Source organism: Mesocricetus auratus, unplaced genomic scaffold (genome assembly GCF_017639785.1).
Source record: "Mesocricetus auratus isolate SY011 unplaced genomic scaffold, BCM_Maur_2.0 Super-Scaffold_100676, whole genome shotgun sequence".
In the NCBI taxonomy this organism is placed as follows: Eukaryota; Metazoa; Chordata; class Mammalia; order Rodentia; family Cricetidae; genus Mesocricetus; species Mesocricetus auratus.
Genome location: NW_024429266.1, coordinates 24,562,291 through 24,582,661, shown reverse-complemented (window position 1 = coordinate 24,582,661; position 20,371 = coordinate 24,562,291). Strand labels below are relative to the sequence as shown.

The 20,371-nt window shown below is 43.2% G+C and overlaps 1 protein-coding gene and 1 long non-coding RNA gene across 3 annotated transcripts in view; one reads left to right on the top strand and one right to left on the bottom strand.

Annotated features, from left to right (window-relative positions):
* Positions 1-20,371, top strand: part of Lmx1a (LIM homeobox transcription factor 1 alpha) — a 134,374-nt gene that overhangs the window by 12,460 nt on the left and 101,543 nt on the right.
* On the bottom strand, positions 6,290-18,385 carry LOC121137058. The gene is made up of 3 exons (XR_005874259.1): positions 18,215-18,385; positions 7,016-7,088; positions 6,290-6,565 (listed from the first exon to the last, which is right to left on the bottom strand). It is a non-coding gene; the product is annotated as an uncharacterized LOC121137058 (long non-coding RNA).

Below are 20,371 nucleotides of genomic sequence, written 5' to 3'. Positions count from 1 at the left end.
AGAGACTCCCTTACCGTCAAACTGTGAAAGGCAGTATGATATCACTCACAACGGGATGTAACTGGATTATCCTTTTGAAGATACCTTTTCCTTGGAATGGCATTGAGACAGAAGAATGAGCATCCTGTGCTGGAATTTTAGGCTGCAGGACAGAGCAGTAACAGGTGATAATTTTGCACAGATTGAATGTAGCACTCCACAGGAGGTCCCCCTGCTTGTCTGCCTGCCATGCTGGCTGTGCTTATGCACACACTCATTTTCTTCTGGGTTTTATTTTGTCTGTGCTTAATTATTGGTCTGGCCATTCCATTTCAATAATCTGTATCCATAGATGAGAGCAGTAGATAGCTGAGTGTGAATTGTTTGGATGTTTCGCGATTCCCTCCAGAACTAGAAAAGTAATTTTAATAATTTGTCTTATTGTTGAGAGATGTTCTTGGTACAGCTGACTCACCTGTCCCAAGGCATGGAGGAACACTGCTTCCTGGCTTGTTCACCTGGCTTGATAACTCTCTTTTCCTTCCTTCCTTCCTTCCTCCCTCCCTCCCTTCTTTTAAAAATATTCATTTATTTTTATGTGTGTTTTGCATGTTATAGTACTTGTATGCAGTACTCACAGAAGCCAGGAGAGGGCACCAAATCCCCTGGAAATGGAGTTACAGGTGGCCATGTGGGTGCTGGGAATCAAACCCATATCCTCTAGAAGAGCAGGGAGTGCAGTTATCTGTTGAACTGTATCTCCAGCCCCTCAGTAGCTTTCTTATACAGCCCAGGCCTATTTGCCTAGGGAAAGCACCACTCACAGTGTTCTGAGCCACCTCACATCAGCTAGCAATCAAGAAAATGCACTGTGGCCACGCCTACAAACTAGTCTGGTGGAGGCAATTCCTCAACTGAGATTTTACTCCTCAGGTGACTGTAGTTTGTGTTAACCAGCATAGGGTTATTATGAGAATTCAGACATGTATTTAAAAGGCCTTTTGGTAAGCCATAGAATACTGTATAGGACTGTGTTTCATGGTTGCTGGTTTTTGTATGAATAAAAGTCTAAATAATTCTTTGGAGTTGTGTACATACCCAAGACTGTGTGCCTGTCAGGAGCAGGGTTTTCAGGTCAGTGTGTCTGGGATCACATCCTTGCTGGGTTATATATCAGGTGTTTTCTTGGCAGGGGTTCAATTGCTCTGTGCCCATTTCTTCTTTCTAAAATAGGGTGATAACAAACCCCGCCTCCTTGGGTCTTTTTGGGCTAAATTTTCTAAAGAATGTAGATTTGTGCTTGGCTCATAGAAAATGCCATAAAGGGTTCTATTGGTTAAAAATTTATCCTCTTTCAAATTTCAAAGGATCTTAAAAATGATCAAGGAGGAGATTTTGATTTAGATTTTGATCAAGGCTCCTAGAAATTTGTGCAAGTCATTCTATGGGTAGGGAGAAAAGCTGGGATGCTGTCCCCAGTTGGTGACCCTGGTTCTATGGCCTTTCCACAAAATCATGCCATCTGCTGCTTGGATTCTGGGGTTCACACCCTGGTGAGATCACAATTCTCAGTTTGTCTCTTTGAGCAAGCCCTTGGAACACAAGTCCCCACCTGCTGGATTCTTGTGCTGTCAGGCAGCCTTCCTAGGGCAGCTGTTGTAGCACTCTATGGTTTTTAAAACTTTTTTTTTTTAATTTGGCTATTGCCTAAATGTTTTCATGTGTGTGGAAGCTTCTGGAATACACTCATCACTCCTGCTTATCAAACTACCCCACAAACACAAAGTAACCCTAGCCCATCCTTTTCCTGGATCATGCTGTCTGTATTAAACTCTCCTGTCATCTTGCATAGCTGTTTCTCCCCCTGGAAGAAGGAAGAACACAGAAAGTAATCAGCATCCATTTCCCTTCTCTCCAGTCTGCGGGGTTTGCAGTGGTGACTTTTGCTCTGCGAGCCTGTCTGCACATTTGGCAGCAGAACTGTTAAATACCAGGTCCAGAGGCTTCCACAGGGACCAAGCAGCAGCTGTCCATCCATCCCTCAGATAACCCCTTTCCAAGTTTTCTTCTGGATGGTGTTCCATTTCTCAAATAAGTCTCAACCACAGCCAGAAAAGACCCCATGATGTCCCACTGAGGCCGGTTTCTAGAATCAGTGACATCTGTCTTGATTGGGGGGAAGCCACTTGGCCTGGCTGATCTAAATGTCATCATGGAATGTTGGTTGTCTAAGATACCACATACTCCTGCAAGTGTTATTTCTCTCACCATGACCAAGGCTTTTGGTTCCCTTAAAAGTAGCTCCAGTCAGTTTTGGGGAAATTAAGTGTATACTTGCATTCAATCTTTTTAAATTGGCGTTTATTAAAATGAGATTGCAAGTGGCACAAGGACAGGTGGAATGTACTTTATTTAGTTGTAGGAGGTTTCTCAAATCTGAGATCAGATGGACTCGTGCTTCATTAATGAAATCACTCATTTAGCCAAACAGGTAGGTGTGTAAAAACAAACGAAACAAAACACAACCACATTAATATTCTACCACAGACAATCGAGAAACGCAAAGTAAACAGCAGTATGGCCAAAGAACAAGCCCAACTTACTTAAGCCCCTTTGTTCTGTGTTATTATGGGAGGTTTATAACCTTCAGTGTCTGTCACAATTTGAAATATCTATAAATATCTACATATAGTTTCATCCATATTACTAGATCTCAAGACCTATGAGGGAAAGGGACTTTCTGTTTTAACCCGTTGTCTCTAGCATCTTGTACAATACTAAAGGCACATTGGTACATTTGTCAGTAAGTGACTTGCTTAGAGGTAGTGACAAGGCTTTATGGAGAGGTGACATTATGTCACTCTTAGAGTAAGTGGGGTGTAGTACAGGGGAGAGTGTGGAGGGTTCCAGGCAGAAAGAGAAGCATATGTAAGTGGGGGGGAGTCATGAGAAGGAAGAGTGTGGGTTCCGATGCTCACCAGTCATGGGGATGGCCGAAGTCACACTGTGAAATACAGTGAAGGCTGGGCTGGTTATGTGCTGTAAAACCAGTACCAAGCGGCGAGGAGCATATGTAACACGTGAAGGATTTTCAACTTTGTCCTGTGGTTAACAAGACAGCCAGCAAGGATTTCTCTCTGCAGTAAAAAGATGTGGCTCTCACTTTCCAGAAAAGTAATTCTGGTGGCAATGGGGGGGGGGGGGTGGGCACCAGTAGGAGTTTTGGCAGAGATTGGTCAGAAGGGCCAGTTAGGTAGTTGCTACAGGCTGTGAGAGATGTGAAGGATACGAGCTCAGGAGGAAGCACTGGAGTTGGAGAACATAACATGATCCAGAATATTCCAGATATAAGGTTAGCTAAACTTAATGACTTTGAGAAAAAGGGGTGTCAGCGAAGGAAGGTTGGGTGATGATGTGGGAGGGGTGAGATGATAAATGGGTCAAGAAGTGGAGCCAGAGTTTGGGGCAGGGAGAGGTGGAAGAAGAGGATATGCAGAGCTACCGATGGCTTTCAGCAGGACACGCCCAGAAGGCCGATGTGAAATGAGCTCTGGAAGGCAGCCTGGACACACACCCTTAGGATACAGTATCCTATCAGCGGTAAGAGGAGACTGTTCAAGGGTGCTGCATAGGCCAAGGAGAGGGCCAAAGATGTGCTTAGTGGAGCACTCACTCAAAGAGTCCTGATCCAAGAAGAATCTCTAAGGACGACACTCATAGAAGAGAACACCAAGGGAGCTGGGTTCTACAAGCAGGGCACTTATGGGGAATTAACAGTTAGCCATTTGTAACCTGGCAAAGAGTAGTTTTGTCAGAGCATAGGGTGAGGGTGGAGAGGAGGCAGGGCAGCATTTAGGAGGCATGACAGTAAGAAGAAGCTGAAGGCGCAGAGTAGGGGAATGTGGCCAAGTCTTGAGAAGATGGGTGGTAAAAGATGGGAGGGTCATCAGACAGCATTTATGGTGAAGAAAGAATTGGAGCAAGATGTTTGAGTCCTCTTGATGGTAAAGGTGAATGTAGCTTGGACAGGGTGGAGATTGAAGATCCAAGAAAAAACAATGCACCCAAATGCCTGATGAGGGGTCATGAACCATCTGGGGTGACTCACCATCCAGAGTGCAGTACCTGCCTACTTTGCTCTTTGGTAACTGTTTATCCCTCATTTTCTTTGTTGTATTTCCCTTTAGATTAGCTAAACTGCTCGGCACTGGACTGAGGTCAGCAGAGTGGATCTGGTGTCTTCCACTCCTCATTGAAGCTTTCCACAGATTCTCCCCTCCCCCTTGAGTCTCCTGTGGTCCATGGATGGCAGCAGAGTGAGGACCCAGGTTATTTCTTTCTTCATGTGTCAGTTAAGCTTAATTTGTGTAAACCTCACTCATCCATATGTAGTCTCTCTATTTCTGCTCCCAATCAATGCAGAAATCTCGTTGGTTATGCTGTAGCTCCAGGTACACTATCCTGTGTCTCATCTCCCAGGATAAATCCCAGACACTCCTCAGGCCAGAAACTAGTCAACTGTGCTTGGAAAAGACACCATGCCAAGAGACAATCAACTGAAGAGCTTTTGCTTTCTGTGGTATTGGAGATATCGCAAGAGAAGGGAATGGAGGATCTGGACACAATCCCCCTTTCAGGTTACAGAATGGCTTCTTTACCTATATAGCACTATTTTATAGTCTTGTCTGTTTGCTTGACGTGGTAGCCAGTCTGTTGTTGCTATACCCAGACACCCTGGACTAGGAGCCCTATCAAGAAAAGAGGCTTACTCAGCTCACAGCTTTGAAGGTGGAAAGTCTAAGATCCAGTGGCCTCATCTGTTTGGTCTCATGGAAGACAGCGTCACAATGGCAGAAGTATGGCCTCATGGCGGATGGCATCACAGTGACAGAAGTATGATGTCTTGATAGATGGTGTCACAATGGCAGAAGTGTGACCTCATGGCAGACAGCATCACAATGGCAGAAGTGTGGCCTCATGGCAGATAGCATCACAATGGCAGAAGTGTGGCCTCATTGTGGATAGCATCACAGTGACAGAAGTGTGGCCTCATGGGAGACGGCATCACAATGCCAGAAGTGCAATAGAGATCACATAGTGAGGCAGGAAGCCAAAGAGAGTCGAGTTGACTCCTTGCTCTCACAAGAATGGACTCAGGTCTTTGAGAACCACATCCATCCCATCCTAGGGCATGCCCAGAGACTTAGTTACTTATAGATTTTTTTTGAGACAGGGTTTCTCTGTGGCTTTGGAGGCTGTCCTGGAACTAGCTCTTGTAGACCAGGTTGGTCTAGAACCCACAGAGATCTGCCTGCCTCTGCCTCATGAGTGCTGAAATAGGCCTTACTTCTTAAAGGTTCTGCTACCTCTCAGCATCACCATGTGGAGGATGCAGTGCCAGTCAAGCACCCTTGAAGAATACCCTCAAACCACAGGCAAGCCCTAGCATTTGTCCATCCACTTCCATCCCTACATTGGAGGATAGACTGCATAGAGTGTAGTAGGGTGTCAGAGGTGGTGAGCTATATGTAATTCTGTCTTTGTCTTGGCTTTGGCTGGATGGGCAAGTCTTTTAAACCCATTAGATGATCCCATCACCCATTTATTTACCCTGAGTTCTCAGAGGTGTGAAGTACAGGCGTTATGTGTGCAGTGCTTAATATTCACGGTGTTATGTGTGCTGTGCTTAATATTCACTGTTTAGACAGGGGCGAGAGAAGCTGTGTACAGTTGTTGGGGTTACTTACAATGAAGAACTTTCCAAACCTTATGACTCAGAAAAGAAAAATATAGAAGTACACCAGGGGCCAGACCTCTTAGCTTAGGAGGGAATGAAATGGAATCTGGTGTTCCCAATGATGCTGAGTGATTTCTAGTGGCTCTGCCTCTGTGGCCAGTAAATTCAGTGGGAAATATACTAGTGATGGGTTATTTGATATCCCAGACATCTAGCTGATTCAGGGAATGAAGTTTTCTTCTTGTCAACTGGTTGTTAGGGCTTAGTTTTGACTGAGCTCAAGTGCTAGGAGGGAGATGTGGAGATCTACCTATAACACAAATTGCAATACTTAATGATGTATTATTTTTCAGTTTCCCTGCTGACAGTTAAAGAGCAAGGGCCAAATGGAATGTACTCTTTTAAATGGCAACATGGACACAGTGGGACTGTTGAAAAGCCATTAGTAGCTAACCATAGTTAATATCAGCTCAGGTAAATGCTGCCCATCACAGGCCCTTTTCCCCAGCTCAATTATTGAAGGATTAAAGGACTTCCCCTAACACACTCTTTTAAAAATTTAATGATGTTCGGTACTGCAGAGGTTACATATCATACTGTTAAGGTGAAGTGATTTCAGTTTCGCCTTGGCACTGCTGGCTAATGAGAGAAGAAGGGTTTCAGAGCTCGTGTTACCTGTAATATGGCAAGATTCACCATCCATGAAGTCACATGCTGCAGAATTCAGGGAACTCATGTTGCTGACTTTGCCAGATTGTGTTGACTTTTGCGGACAATATGTCTGGAGAGTATCTCCTGCAGCTGGCCTTCCAATTGGTGTGATACCCATCCCATTAGTACCTGTTCTTCCTAGAGACGAAGCATGGTTTTAGAAGACACTGATTCGAATTGGCATATCAAGGTCTTAGTTTGAGGTTGTCATTGTAAAAAAAAGTCACTTGCAGATAGGGAAGTATGAACTGTGAGTTGCCCTTTCAATGTTTATGCACACACAGACATGGGCACACACCTAGACACACTTTGTCCTCTTGTATGCACAAGGATTTTCATACATGGGATTGATGGATAGAAAGTCTGAGCACCGCTTGTTTCTAGGAAACTGAGTCAATGATTCTTGGGGACCAGGCCATGCCTGTAGATTCACCAGCACCAACGGATGAGTCAGTCATAGGAAGCTTAAGATTCAAGGACATCCGCGTACTCTAGAAATCCAGACCTGTACTGGGGTAGCCCGAGGAGCACCCTGGGGAATGCGGTGGCACCTACCTCCAGCTTCTTAGAAAGGGGACATCGTCTTACCAAATGTACATGATGCAAGGTGAGGCGCTGACAGCCTTCTGCCCAATTGCTCTGCATCCAGAAATCGTAGTACCTAAGGATAATTTTTAGTTTCAAAACTCAATTTGCAAGAGGATCTACTGTTTGCTTGTTGGTTCTTTGTTTGACTATTCTAAGTTGGAGTTCAGATTAATATGCATATATTAATATGTATATATTTAATTTCCCCCCTCTAAAATGACAAGCTGTCTTCAGTCATTATCTTTCTTCTTTGTTCTGAAATCAGCACTTAATTAAAGATACTTTGGTATTTAAAGTAAGATTTTTGTGGTGATATATTATTTATGATTTATTAAAGCTTTCCTGTTTATTTTTTGTGTTGGAAGATTTAGAACTATGGCTTTAACCCTTGGTTTTGACTAGCCTGGAAGATAACCTCATTTATTTTTAATTTAGCTAAAATTCATTTGGTATGTGCTAGGCATTGGTATAGATACTTGGCCCCCAGCAGTGAACAAAGAACCCCCAACCTTGTGGAGTTTATACTCAACAGGGTAAGGAAGATAATAAACATGTAAAAGCTTTTTCATAGGCATCCACATGCCGGCCTCCTATTCACATGTTTGCTCGAATGCCTGCCCTTCCCTGCTCCACCTCTGTTTATTATAATTCCTCTTCCCCCACGACTTCTCTGTATCTCCTCTTTCCCCAGGCCACCGTCTGGCATGTGCTGTGCTTACTTCTTTGGTTTGACACTGTACTGTCCGCTCCATAAGCTTGCAAGCTCCACGAGCACAGGGTCATTGCCTACTTCTCTGTTGAGATGCCTGGAACGTCACAGGCACTCAGTGATGGTTGTGCAAGGCTCGGCGTAATTGAGCAAGGGGGAGAATGAAGGCGAGCCTGGGAGTATGATTCTAGGATATTGTTCATGTGGTGGTGTGTGGCAGTGCCTTGTACTGAGATGGTGAGGTACTGGGGAGTGGTGCAGTTTGGGGGGTATAGATAGCAGCAAGGGTTTTTTTTCCCAGGGGGGGATGTCATGGATAAAGATATTATGTTCATTAGCTGTATTGTTGTTCTTTATAAAAGGAATCAGGTAAGTGAAAAACCCAGCAGTATTGATACTTGGAAACTCTTTGGAATGGTTTGAAAACTGAATTTTGCTTTAGGATACCCTAGAGTCTCTTGAGTTACTTTCTAAAAGTTGTGTGCACTTGTGTGTGCATGTGTGTGTATGTGTGTGTGTGTTTCTGAGGGTCCATAGATTTCTGTCAGACCTGGAGGGAATCACCTGTGTCCCTTAATGTTTAAAAGTAGTTATCTGGGGGTTTCAGGAGGTGTCCATGGTTAAGAAATCTCACTGGCCTTGGCAAGGACTTGAGATTCTCCATTCCCAGCACCCAGGCCAGGGACTTACCATCACCTATAACTCCAGCTTTGATGGAATGAATGTGACTGTACTAAGAGCTTAGACTTGTTTTTGATGCAGAGTGACCACCCCATACTAGCTCTTGTTGATGTTGATCGTGATTTCAGTCTTCTCACTTTGTATATATGGAATTCACTTCCCAGGTGGACCACACACACAGCCCACAGAAACATCCATTTGCAGGCTGGGTAGTGGTGGCACACACCTTTAATCTCAGCATTTGGGAAGCAGAGGCAGGTGGATCTCTGTGAGTTCCAGGCCAGCGTGGTCTACAAAAACCAACAAAAGAAACATCCATTGCCACATTAATAACGTCAAAAAATTAATGCGATATAGTTAATAAGGTAGTTTATATTTCCATGAGTTTTGATTTCTTGGAAAATGATTGAGAGAGCTGTGTGACAGGTTTTATTAAAACAAGTCATTAATTGTTTCTGTTTGTGACCTCCTTTACCTTTTATTCTCCTTGCTTTTTGTAAGGCTTTTTAAAAAGTTTGAATGCTGAGTGGTTTTTTGTTTTTGTCCTTGTCTTGTTTTTATTTTGCTTGGCGCACTTCTACTTCAACCACATCGTTCTGTTTTCTTTTACCCTCGAAGGAGAATGTTCAGTGTCAACCTTTGATTCCATGCATGAAGCTGCCTTCCCATGCTGGCTGGCACCGTATGGAATCCCGTTTGGGGTTGCTGATAGGTTCTGGGCACAGAGGCTCTGTCTTGCTCTCAGATGGTAGTATCCCATTTACTGTTCCTATGGTGAACTCAATAAAGAAGCTGAGGCTTCTGGAGGATCAAGATCATTGATACCATGGGTCTACTTCACTCTAATGAGGGCCTCATGGCAGATGGTGTCATGATGTCAGGAGTGGGCAATGGGGGGATAGATCACATGATCAGACAGGAAGCCAGAAGAATTTGAAGTTGGAGGGATTGGCTTTTTTATATATCATAATCCACTCTTTTGAGACCTAGCCCATGTTCTAGGAGAACTACATCTAAGCCATCCTGAGAGCATCACCCTGATGCCATAGTTACCGTTCATGAAGCCTCGCCTCTAACTTCTATCACATCACCTTTCAGTCCCCATCTGGAGAGTTACGCTTCTAATGTACAGACTCTTAGAAAAAAACACATCCGTCTACGGCCATACCACCTTGAACGCGCCCGATCTCATCTGATCTTGGAAGCTAAGCAGGGTCGGGCCTGGTTAGTACTTGGATGGGGGAAAAAAAACACATCCAAACCAACTAGAGGCCAGGTCAAGTACCTCAACTTTTTGCACGGCTCAACATCAGGTGGGGTCATCCATGTTGCATAATCTTCAGCAAGATGTAACGCCATGGGGTAGGAAGCCCCGAACGTCTCCAGTAAGAGAAATACTTAGATTAACAATTATGGGGTAATTACTTAAGTCAGAGCTAGCCAGTAAGAAACAAGCAAGGCCAACAGCTTCATAATTAATATAGCCTCCTGTGTGTTTATTTGGGACTGATGCAGCTCTAGAACCAGGCTGGCGGGAAAGGCTTCTCTCAAGGAAAAAGATTTCCTTTAACATCCTTTTATATTTGGAGATGCTTACTCCACAGGGACAAATTGCTTCTCCTTTTTCTAGTAATTGACTTATGAGCACCATTGGCTCTGGAAGCCACATTCTTTACAAGTGGAAGAAAATCCTGGGACCAGAGACCCAAAACAGTGAAGGTATAGGATATGTATCTCCTGTTGCTGTTCAAGAAGAAAGCTATAGATGACTGGGAAGTTGAGGTCTGCCTCACATTGTTCTCTAGTTGTGTTCTGTGACTGAGAGACTGCTGAATCTCTGTCACTGCATTTCCCTGAGTCTCACTGGATCAAGAGTTTCTTCCTCCTATCTCCTTTCACTCCAGTCCCCCTTTTCCTCAGTCTCAGCTCTAGAGGGGGAATAAGACCATCCAGTTTTGGGGTTTCCATGTTGCACTCTCTGAGAGGTGATGGCTATGGTGGTTTTGACCTCTCCTCACCTCTGATATTTCCTCAAGAAAGCCACGCCGAGAGGCCCTGATGCATTCACAGCCTCAAGTTACATTTGGTTCCTTGTGGAGCCACCTGCAAGACCATGGCTGCCTGGTTAGCGCGAGCATGTGAGAGGCTCTCTCTTCCCAACCGAGTGGCATGCCCTGGTTAGCGCGAGCATGTGAGAGGCTCTCTCTTCCCAACCGAGTGGCATGTCCTGGCCCTGTGTGGCACCTGTAGTCCAGCTTTGGGCAGTGTGGAACTGATTCTTGAGAATGGAACATTCCAAGTGACAGAGTAATGACAGCCTTTGTGATTGGTCTTTCTAAGGCGACTTCTAAGGTGAAATGCGGGCCTCAGCTCCAGGACTATACAGCCACCTAGCCCTGAATTCCTGGTGTTTCTGTCCATCAATGGGGCTGACATAAAGACACAATGGTGCTCAATTTCTCTCTCTCTCTCTCTCTCTCTCTCTCTCTCTCTCTCTCTCTCTCTCTCTCTCCCTCCCTCCCTCCCTCCCTCCCTCTCTTCTCTCTTTCCCCTTCTCCCTCTGTCTTTCAGGATGACCTAGGGCTTAATGTGACTGCTATATCTACTCTTCAGAACACAGCATGGGTCCATGGTTGGCTCTAGGTTGTGCGGAAGCTCCCTCTGGTTGTTAGACTGGGATTTCTTGGGCTCTGAGTGCTTTGTTTCCTTTTGTTCCCCCTGTGGTCCTTTCCCCACAGTTCTTCCAACCTCTCCTTTCCTCACTTTCTCCCACCCAAGGAGCTCCTCCATGCCCTGATGACTTAGTTCACCTCTGCCGTGGTCTCTGAACCAAGGCTCTCCTCAGTCTTTTGGGGGCATTTGGTGATGTGGTTGGTGAGCCAGTTCGGGTGTCATAGAGATCCTCTGTGCCGGTGTCATTGCCACATGGGGGTGCATGACACTTGTGTGTGCAGCTCTAAGAAGTGTTCAGTGTTGAACGTTATCTCCGGCAAGACTGCTTAGCAATCCTCGACACTGCCAGGCCCCCCAAGGGAGGCGCCATCTTTTCCATTTCAAAACTAGTAGGCATAGCAATATTCCCAAGACAGTAGCTATGTGGACACTGAGCATGCCCGGGGAAACAGGTGTTTGGTCTTACAGGTTTGCAGCCAGAGGTTTGGTCTTACAGGTTGAGGAGGGCATGGAGAAAAATGGGGAAGAAAAGGATGTGGCCACTGGCACGAGGAAGAAACCCTGGGGATTAAGAGCCAGGGCTTCAGTTCAGGAGCTCCTTTGACCTGGCTAGTCAGGTCTTTAGTTTCTCCATGCATAAAGCAAGAATTTGGCCTGAATGAAACATATAGGTCTGCTACCATCTAATTCTCCCTCCCACTTTTCCTAACGTTGACCAGTTCAAAAAGGCCCCCATATCCACGGCTGGAGTTAGTCCTTCAAAGGGAGAGAAGATGCATGGGAGAGGGGCATGCTTACCGGGCACCTGGAAATCAGTTATGCTTTTTATTATCCTGATTTGCAGATATTCCAGCTGCCCCTGAGAGAACCACACCTTGCCTAGAGGTACAGAGAAATACTGAGCCTCAGATGCTATCGTATGGAAATCAGACTCTGACAGCTTGGGCATGTCCAAACCCCAAATATCTTCCCTCCCATCTCATCCACCTGCCCCCCTCCTCCTTCCCCTTGGCTGCTTTAATCATCGTTTCCACCCAGCCTCCTCCAGCCTATCGGAAAGAGCTAGGAGGCCAGTGATGGATTTGACTGAACAGTATGTAATATAAAAGGGCAACGCTGAGCCTGAAGGGACCAGGGGCTGCATGAGCTCCAATATTGCTTCCTACAACAGGGCAGTGCTGGGGAGTCCCTCTGGGATTACTCACATATTATTACTGCCACTGGTAAGGGTGGGAGAGGAGGGGGAGGCAGGCAGCCATGGGGGAGGGTCTTGGGATAGCTGCAGATAAGGCTAAGAATAACAACAACAATGATAATGGCAACCTTTTAATAATAGTAAAAATAGCAATAATTGTGTTTTCTGGGTTTATTAACTTTGAGAAGTCTGGTTTATTAACTCTCCTGGCTTATTAACTTTGAGAAGTCTTTGCTCATCACAGCGGATGCCTGAGGCTTGCCGATGTGTTTGAGCTCATCAGTCTCAGGCTCTCGGAGAGAAAGAGGGGCACAGGAGAAAGGGGAGGAGGGAGGCATGGTGATATTTGAAGTAATTAGAGAGACTTTATTGAAATCAAAAGCACAGGCAAGAAATGGTAATTAACTGAGAGCAGAGGATGCCCTATTCTCTCTCATCCACTGGGTTGTCACAGATAATCCTCATCTTGGGGGTACTGGGTAGCTTGTGAACAGGCTGTGTTGGAAGGAATGTACGCACATTCTAAATAGAGATCTAACGTGAATGGTGCAAGGAAGATAGGCATGCATGCTTACCCATGTCCAGTTATCAATTGCAACAAAATACAAAAAGGGGACATATAAGAAACAACAGCTTTAGTTGTGAAGTTTAGTTCCTCTTCCTAAGTATCACATAATCCAAGACTGGTTAAGGGAGGGAGAATCCCTGATTATACTGATCTGGAGATCAGGTAGATATTTTTATGATTAGAGAATTATGGTCAAGAATAGAGCCTTGGGGGTAAATTCTGTTTTTGAAACAGACATTGTGTTGGGCTTAAAAACCCGAGTTGTGCTCCCTCTGGTTCAGTTTGAGTCACCTAGTGGTCTTAGAGGGTTTTAGAGATGCGATGCTCTCCTGCAGCTAGGCAGTAGGTAAGGGCTCTTGGGATAACTCTGTGATGTCACCTTTCATCTTGGGGTAAGTCTTTTGTTGTAAAGCCGGAACAGAAGGTATCAAACACCCCTCTTCTAGTAAATACTAGTTTGCTATCTACTATAGTTTAGTACACAAGAGAATGCTGGCACAACTGACTTTGAGACCAGAAGACCTCTGGAGTTGGCATCAGAAAAACAAGAGTCGAGACACCCTTTGAAATTCAGTTTCTTTGTGAAAAAGTGGCACATTATGTCTTCTAGGGTTGGCAAGAGATTGGTGAGTAGTGATGCCATCTTGTTGATGGTTTGTAGACTCTAAAGAGCTATGTACCGTTAGGGCTATGAACAATTGTTAATATTTACAGTTATTTTATGATTCTGAGACTCTACTCTTCTGCAGCCACAGTATCCTTTTCTCCCCCACATTTCTGGTGGTTTTGCTTCTCGCCTGCCGTCCCGGAGCCGGACCGTATAGAGCCGCTGTGTCAACATTGACACAAGGATTGCTCCATGTCTGGATGTATTCAATCAGTAATTTCACTTGCGGCGTCTTTTGTCAGTGCTTTGAGATTCATGGCCAAAATGCACTGTGGACTCGAAAAGACTCTCTGGTCTTATAGGGATTTACTTCTAATTAGGAATCAAGTTGAGGGCTGGGCCTCTCCTCAGGAAAGAGGGCTGTTCTTGGGCCTGGGGAATGAGGCCTTGGCCAGAGTCCTGGGTTCAGGTGTGTGGTCTAGGCCTTCATAAAGTTCTCATGTCCAGCCCCCAGTGGACATTAGTCTTCTCATGCTGGCAAGTCTCTGTTCATTCACTTCTGAAGATAGTCTGTCTAAGCACTCAGGGCCTGCTTAGTAATCATCCCTTCATTGAATATCCAGTTTGTAAAATCTATCAAATACATTCAGGGCATCAGCTACCGACTCTATTTTCTCATGCCATCAGTTATTTTTCCCATTTATTGGTGGCTGCTAAGCTTTGTGGTCACAAAAAATTAGGAAATAATGTGGAGGATTTTTTTCTCCATTATTAGGAATAAGACAGAAAAGATGACCATAAACACCTGACAGGCACTGCTCCTGGATTCGACTTTCACCCATTCAGAAAATGTTTTTGCACTGTAATTGGACCTATGCAGAGAATAATAAAAAGCAAATAACAACAACAAAAACAAAACAAGGTGTCTGTACTCTGACACAAGAACTGGAGCTGCAGATTCGAAAGCATTGAGGACAATGTCACCAATTTGAACAGAAGTGACATGGTGGGCACTGAACCTGCCAGGGCTGATCACACAGGATACAAAGAGTCTACAGTGGACTGGAAGCAGAGTATGAGAGGTTTCCAGAGACGATCACTGCATTTGGGCCACTAGGGGCAATGGGCAGAGCCTGATGTCCTCTGTGTACTTAGTGACAGCACGGATGTCACTAACATCATTCAGGTGCACACTTAATATTGTAATTGCCCTGCCTTTAATTTTTTTTTACCATGCATGAAAAAGTTAGAAGACAAACCGAAGATATCATACTGATTTTTATAGTTTCTCTTTTAAAATACGTCTGTTTAAGTGAAATAAGAGAGTTGGTAGCAAATAGTAGGTTTTATTTATACAGGTAAGAGGCACATGGAACATACTAGCTCTGCTGTGTGAACATTCTGGAAACTTGGGAACATTGTGTAGATGATACCATGATTTTATGTAGGTTTGGTGCTTTGGGATTGAACATGGAGCCTTATGCATACTACACAAATGCTATACCACTGAGATACAGCCCTAGATATCATATCTTATGTTTTATTACCAGAACTACTCTATAATGTATAATATAAAGCAAGAACTAGAAATCTAATACATACATTTATTAGTTAAATTTGGTTGCTCACTTCAAGTTTAGAGAAGACAAGACAACTAGTCAATGGTGGCCTGGCCTGGCAACAGAACCTGGCTCTGTTAGATTCCAATATATTGTAAGGTAGAAGAGTAAGGGAGGTGTTACAGGCCACAAGAAAGGCATTTGGGGGAAATGGACTTTGGAATTCACAGACTGGATTTGGACACAGCAGGAAGAACAAGAGCACACTGGATTGGAACAGAGTAAAAAACGAATTGAAACCCAGAGAAGATGAGGTGGGAGCAAGACCATTCAAAGCCTAAATGAAGAACTACAGTGGGGTCTTTCTGTTTTGAATAAAAGGCACATGACATGAACCTGGGCATGGTGGTATACACCTGTAATCCAGGCAGGGGCAGGGGGATCATTGCAATGTCAAAGTCAGCCTGGTGTGTATAGTGTTTTACAGCAACCAGGGATACATCGGAAGATTAAAATTTTTTTTTACCATTTTAGCTATTTTAAAATGTAAAAATCTCAGTGGTATTGAATATATTCATAATTTTATATAACCGTCACTGTGATCTAATTCCAATCATTCAATCATCCTTGAAGACAATCTTGTACTCATTAATGAGCCACTCTGATTTCTCATTCCACTCTAGTCTCAGACAAACCCTCTCTGCTTCTGTTTCTGCATATTTTTCTATTCTGTGTAGTTTACGTCTATTGAATCTTGTGGTGGTGGTCTTCAAGTGTGGCTTCTTTCACTTGGTATGGTGTCTTAAAGGCCCCTCCACATTGTGGTGAGTACAGCTGTATATATTTACAATTGAATAGTAGCCACTTCTCTCTGTGCCACATTTTATCACCCATTTCTTGATAGACATTTGGATTATTTCCATTGTTGTACGGTTACATGAAATGCTGCCATGAACAGCTATGAACAGTTTTGTTTGAACGCTTTTTTTTCCAACCCTGTTGGGTACAGTAGGACTGACTTGTGCCCTGTTAAGTAGAGTGGGTCTGTTTGGTAGTTTGACGATTCCATGTTTTTAGCTTTCTGGGATGATCACAGTGGTTTCTATAGCATCTGCACTGCCCTTGTGCTTTTATCAACAATGTGCAAGGCTTTCTCATCACCAACACTTTCTTCTTTCTTGGATTGTTGCCATACTAGTATGTATGAAGTGGTCCCCTTTGTGGTTTTGATTAGCATTTCTCTAATGACTAATGGTGTTGAGCATCCTTTCATATGTTCATTAGCCATTTGCATGTCATCCTCGAAGACATGTCTATTTAATTTCTTTGTTTAACTTTTAATTGACTAGGGCTTACACTTTGCATTTTTGTGTTTGAATTGCAAGATTATTTCTATTTCTGGATTCCAGGCTCTTATTACTTCTATGACCTATAGTTTTTTTACTTCATTCTGTAGATTTTTATTTTCTTGATTTTATCTGAGGATGTCTTTTCTCTCCTTCCTTCCTCCCTCCCTCCCTCCCTCCCTCCCTCCCTCCCTCCCTCCCTCCCTCCCTCCCTCCCTCCCTCCCTTCCTTCCTTTTCTTCTTATTTTCCCTCCCTTCCTTTCCATTCAGTATATTTTGGTCTCTTTTCTTTAATATCCAGTAATCCCATTATCAAAATCATGAAGACTTCCTCATATTTTCTGGTGGGAGTTTCCTTAGTTTCAGGTCTTCGTTCCTTTGAGTCAGTCATTTATGATGGGAGGTAAGACACAGTGGGCATTTGATGATTGAACCGATAGCAGTATTAGAAAGTTTATTCTGGAAGTTAGATATGGTATGAAATAGAAAATTTGGGAGGAAATACATTACTACACAGAGAGAGGAATTGAATCATATGGCTTATTTTAAAAAGGTTTATTAAGATATAACTCACATGTCCCAAGAGTCAGTCTTTTATTGAATTGTACATTTCAGTAGATTTTTAACATATTCAGAGCTGAAAGACTATCACGTTGATTTTCATTTTAGAATGTGATTGTCACCACCTAAGTGGCACCCCTTACTCATTAGCAGTCTTAAAAGGCTTCATACGCACATGGTCTGCCCTCATCCTGGATCTTGATTTTCAGAGAAAACAAATGGGGTACATTGCCTATATTGAACGCTTTCTCAGTGGCTAAAAATGACACTAGTCTGTGCTTAAGACCTTAGTTATCATGAAGGTTCATGTGGTTGAATGCTACAGTGTTTATTGGGGCAGGCTTAAAAGATAATAAAAACACAAAGAAAATGAATGATGTCATTCTGACCCTGTTATTCAGATTACCTTCAAGTAACCTTGGTGTATTTCTGGTCTTTTCCCCCACTTATTCTTAGGGATTTTTTTTTGCCATTTTTTGTTTTATTGTTTTTTTTTTTTTTGAGACAGGGCTTCTCTGTGTAGCCCTAACTGTCCTAGAACTCGCTCTGTAGACCAGGCTGGCCTTGAACTCACAGAGATCCTCTTGCCTCTGCCTCCCAAGTGCTGGGATTAAAAGTATGTGCCACCACTGCCTGGCACATTTTTACATGTTTTACTTGTCTGCTTTTTGTGAGTTTGTTCATGTTGCATATACAGTCTCACAAACATCTGTTTTCATTTAACATTATGTTGTGAACATGTCACCAGATTTTGAATGTTTGACTTGAATGGTTATGAAATTGAGTCATAGAAAAATGTAACCAATTACACTATTAAATAACACTTAGGTGGCTAACAAACATCATGTTTTGTGTGGACAAGTTTTAAATTCTTTGGATAAATACCAAAGAACATGATTGCTTGATTGTATGAAAATAATATGGTTAGTTAATGTATATATATTTATATATGTCAAACTGTCTTCTAAGTGGCTGTGCCATTTTTTATGGTTGTGTAATATTTCATATACTTAAATATATTGTTATAGCTTGGATTCTATTCATTATTAAAGGGATGATAATGGCATACACATTCATGTTTTGAGAAGTTCCTTCTATTTGTTTCTAAGTTACTTTCCCAGAATTTCTATGAGATTATACTCATTTTTTCCTTGTTAACTATAACATCTTAGAGCATTTTCAGGCTCACAATCATAGTGAGCTGACCATGCAGAGATTTCTCTTGTCCCTGCATCTACCAGACATTTCCCATTACCACCATTTCCCTCCAGAGTGTCACCCATGTTATAGTTGAACATACCTCAGCATGTTGTAGTCCCAGGGTCTGTAGTTTATACTAAAGTTGTTTCTTGGAGTTGGATAGTCTATGCAGTGGTATGATGACGTGTACCCACAGTCATGGCATTATGCCAGGCTGCTTCACTGTCCTAGGGTTCTCTGTGTTGTGACTCTGCATCTCTTCCTCCCTTTACCTCCTTGGGAATGAAGAAAACCATAGTGAAGGCAGGAGACTGGGCAGGCCAGAGTGGAAGGGAACCCTTCAACTGTCCCTGAAGATTTGCCTTCTCTAGAACTTGGGCAGATGGGATCATGGTATGTGACCTCGTCAGACTGGCTCCTTGAGCTAGGAATATGAAGTTTCCTCCATGCCTTTCATGGCTTGACAGCTCACTTGTTTTCATTGCAAAGACAAACAAACAAAACCAAAGAACCAAAACGAGCAAACCAACCAAAACCAAAGAATCACTCAACTTTAATCCATTCCAAGAGGACATTTTAGTTGCTTCCAAGTTTTGCCAGTTGTGAATAAGTTCCTTTAGACCTGTAGTTTTTGGTGTGGACACAGGTTTTGGTCCTGTGGGTCGTTAATAAAGGCCATGACTGCTGGGTCATATGGAAAGACTTGGACTTTTTTTTAATCCACCGCTTTTTGCTTATAAAGACTTGAGAGATAAACAGACATGACAGATATGGTATGCGATAGAGCCTTGTGGCTTCCAGTAGTTGTATGTACACGTGTGTGTATGTGTTGTGTATGGGAGAGTATGCTGGTGTCTTCATCTGTGCAGATGTGTGTGTAGGCCAGAAGCTGACATGAGGATTTCTGAGACAGGGCCTCCACCTGATGATGAAGCTTGATGTTTGGGCTGGATTGGCTGACCAGTGAGCCACCATGATCCTCTGTCTCTGCTCCTCTAGTGCTGAGGTTACAGGCGCATTCCACAGTGTCTGGCCTTTACTGGGAATCCAGACTCAAGTCTTCATTTTCTGTGGCTCCCACTTTACCCACTGAGCCATCTTCCAAGCCCTCGGTCCCCTGTAGTTTACACTAATATCTTTGACTTGGCTTTTTCCGTTTGGTCGTTCCATATATTTAGAATTATGACTGCACATATTCAAATGAGGAAGTTACCTTGCTATCCTTCAAAGTGTCATCTCTTGACATCTTTTGTCACTTAACCTACGTCTATTGATTTTTCTATCATATTTTGAACTCTCTTATCCTTAGGTGAATTCAAGTCTACTTAACTCATACCATTGATGTGTTGTTTTGACAGATCCATACTCTGTTAGCTTTTGCCTCTTTATAATTTATACTTACTACCTGGACAGAGTAAGGATTCATCAACATAGGGGTTTTTTCTTCTCAATTCATTGTGTTTTTTATTCATTTTGTCAAGTTAAAGAAGTAATATGATTGGAATTTTGACTGGAATTATCTTAAGCTTTGGGAGAGGAATGTCTTTCCACTTATTTAAATCTGTTTTTGTATCCCCTTGTGAAGGTTTCATAATGATGGTCCCACACATAACTTTTCTAAGGGTATCCTCACATATTGTTGCTCCTATAATCAAAATCCCATCTTTGTAAGGATGGAATTTATTATTAATATATATATACATATTGTCTGTGTCACTATACTTTTATGTGTCTATTAGTTTTTTTTTTTTGGTTTTTCGAGACAGGGTTTCTCTGTGGCTTTGGAGGCTGTCCTGGAACTCGCTCGGTAGACCAGGCTGGTCTCGAACTCACAGAGATCTGCCTGCCTCTGCCCCCCGAGTGCTGGGATTAAAGGTGTGCGCCACCAACGCCCGGCGTGTCTATTAGTTTTAAAAGTCTTTCATTTTTTCAGTTTTACTCATTTTCAGATCTTCACTGTTGTATCTCATTCTTTCTCATGATTGTGTGTGTTTTATAAATAATGCAAAGATGGCATTTCTTAAGTAGAGCTTGGAGACCATTCTAGATTTTTTTTGGAAAAATAGATGGCTTTTGAATTTTGAATGAGGTTTAAAGTTGGCATTCTCTCTCTTCCTTTCTTTCATCTCTGTGTAGGGTTTGCATGCGTATGTGTGTGTAGAAGCCAGAGGTCTTTGTCTTGCTCTATTGTTTTTTTTCTCTCCCTCTCCCTCCCCCCTTCCCCTGGTGTCCAACTGAACCCAGAACTCACTGACTG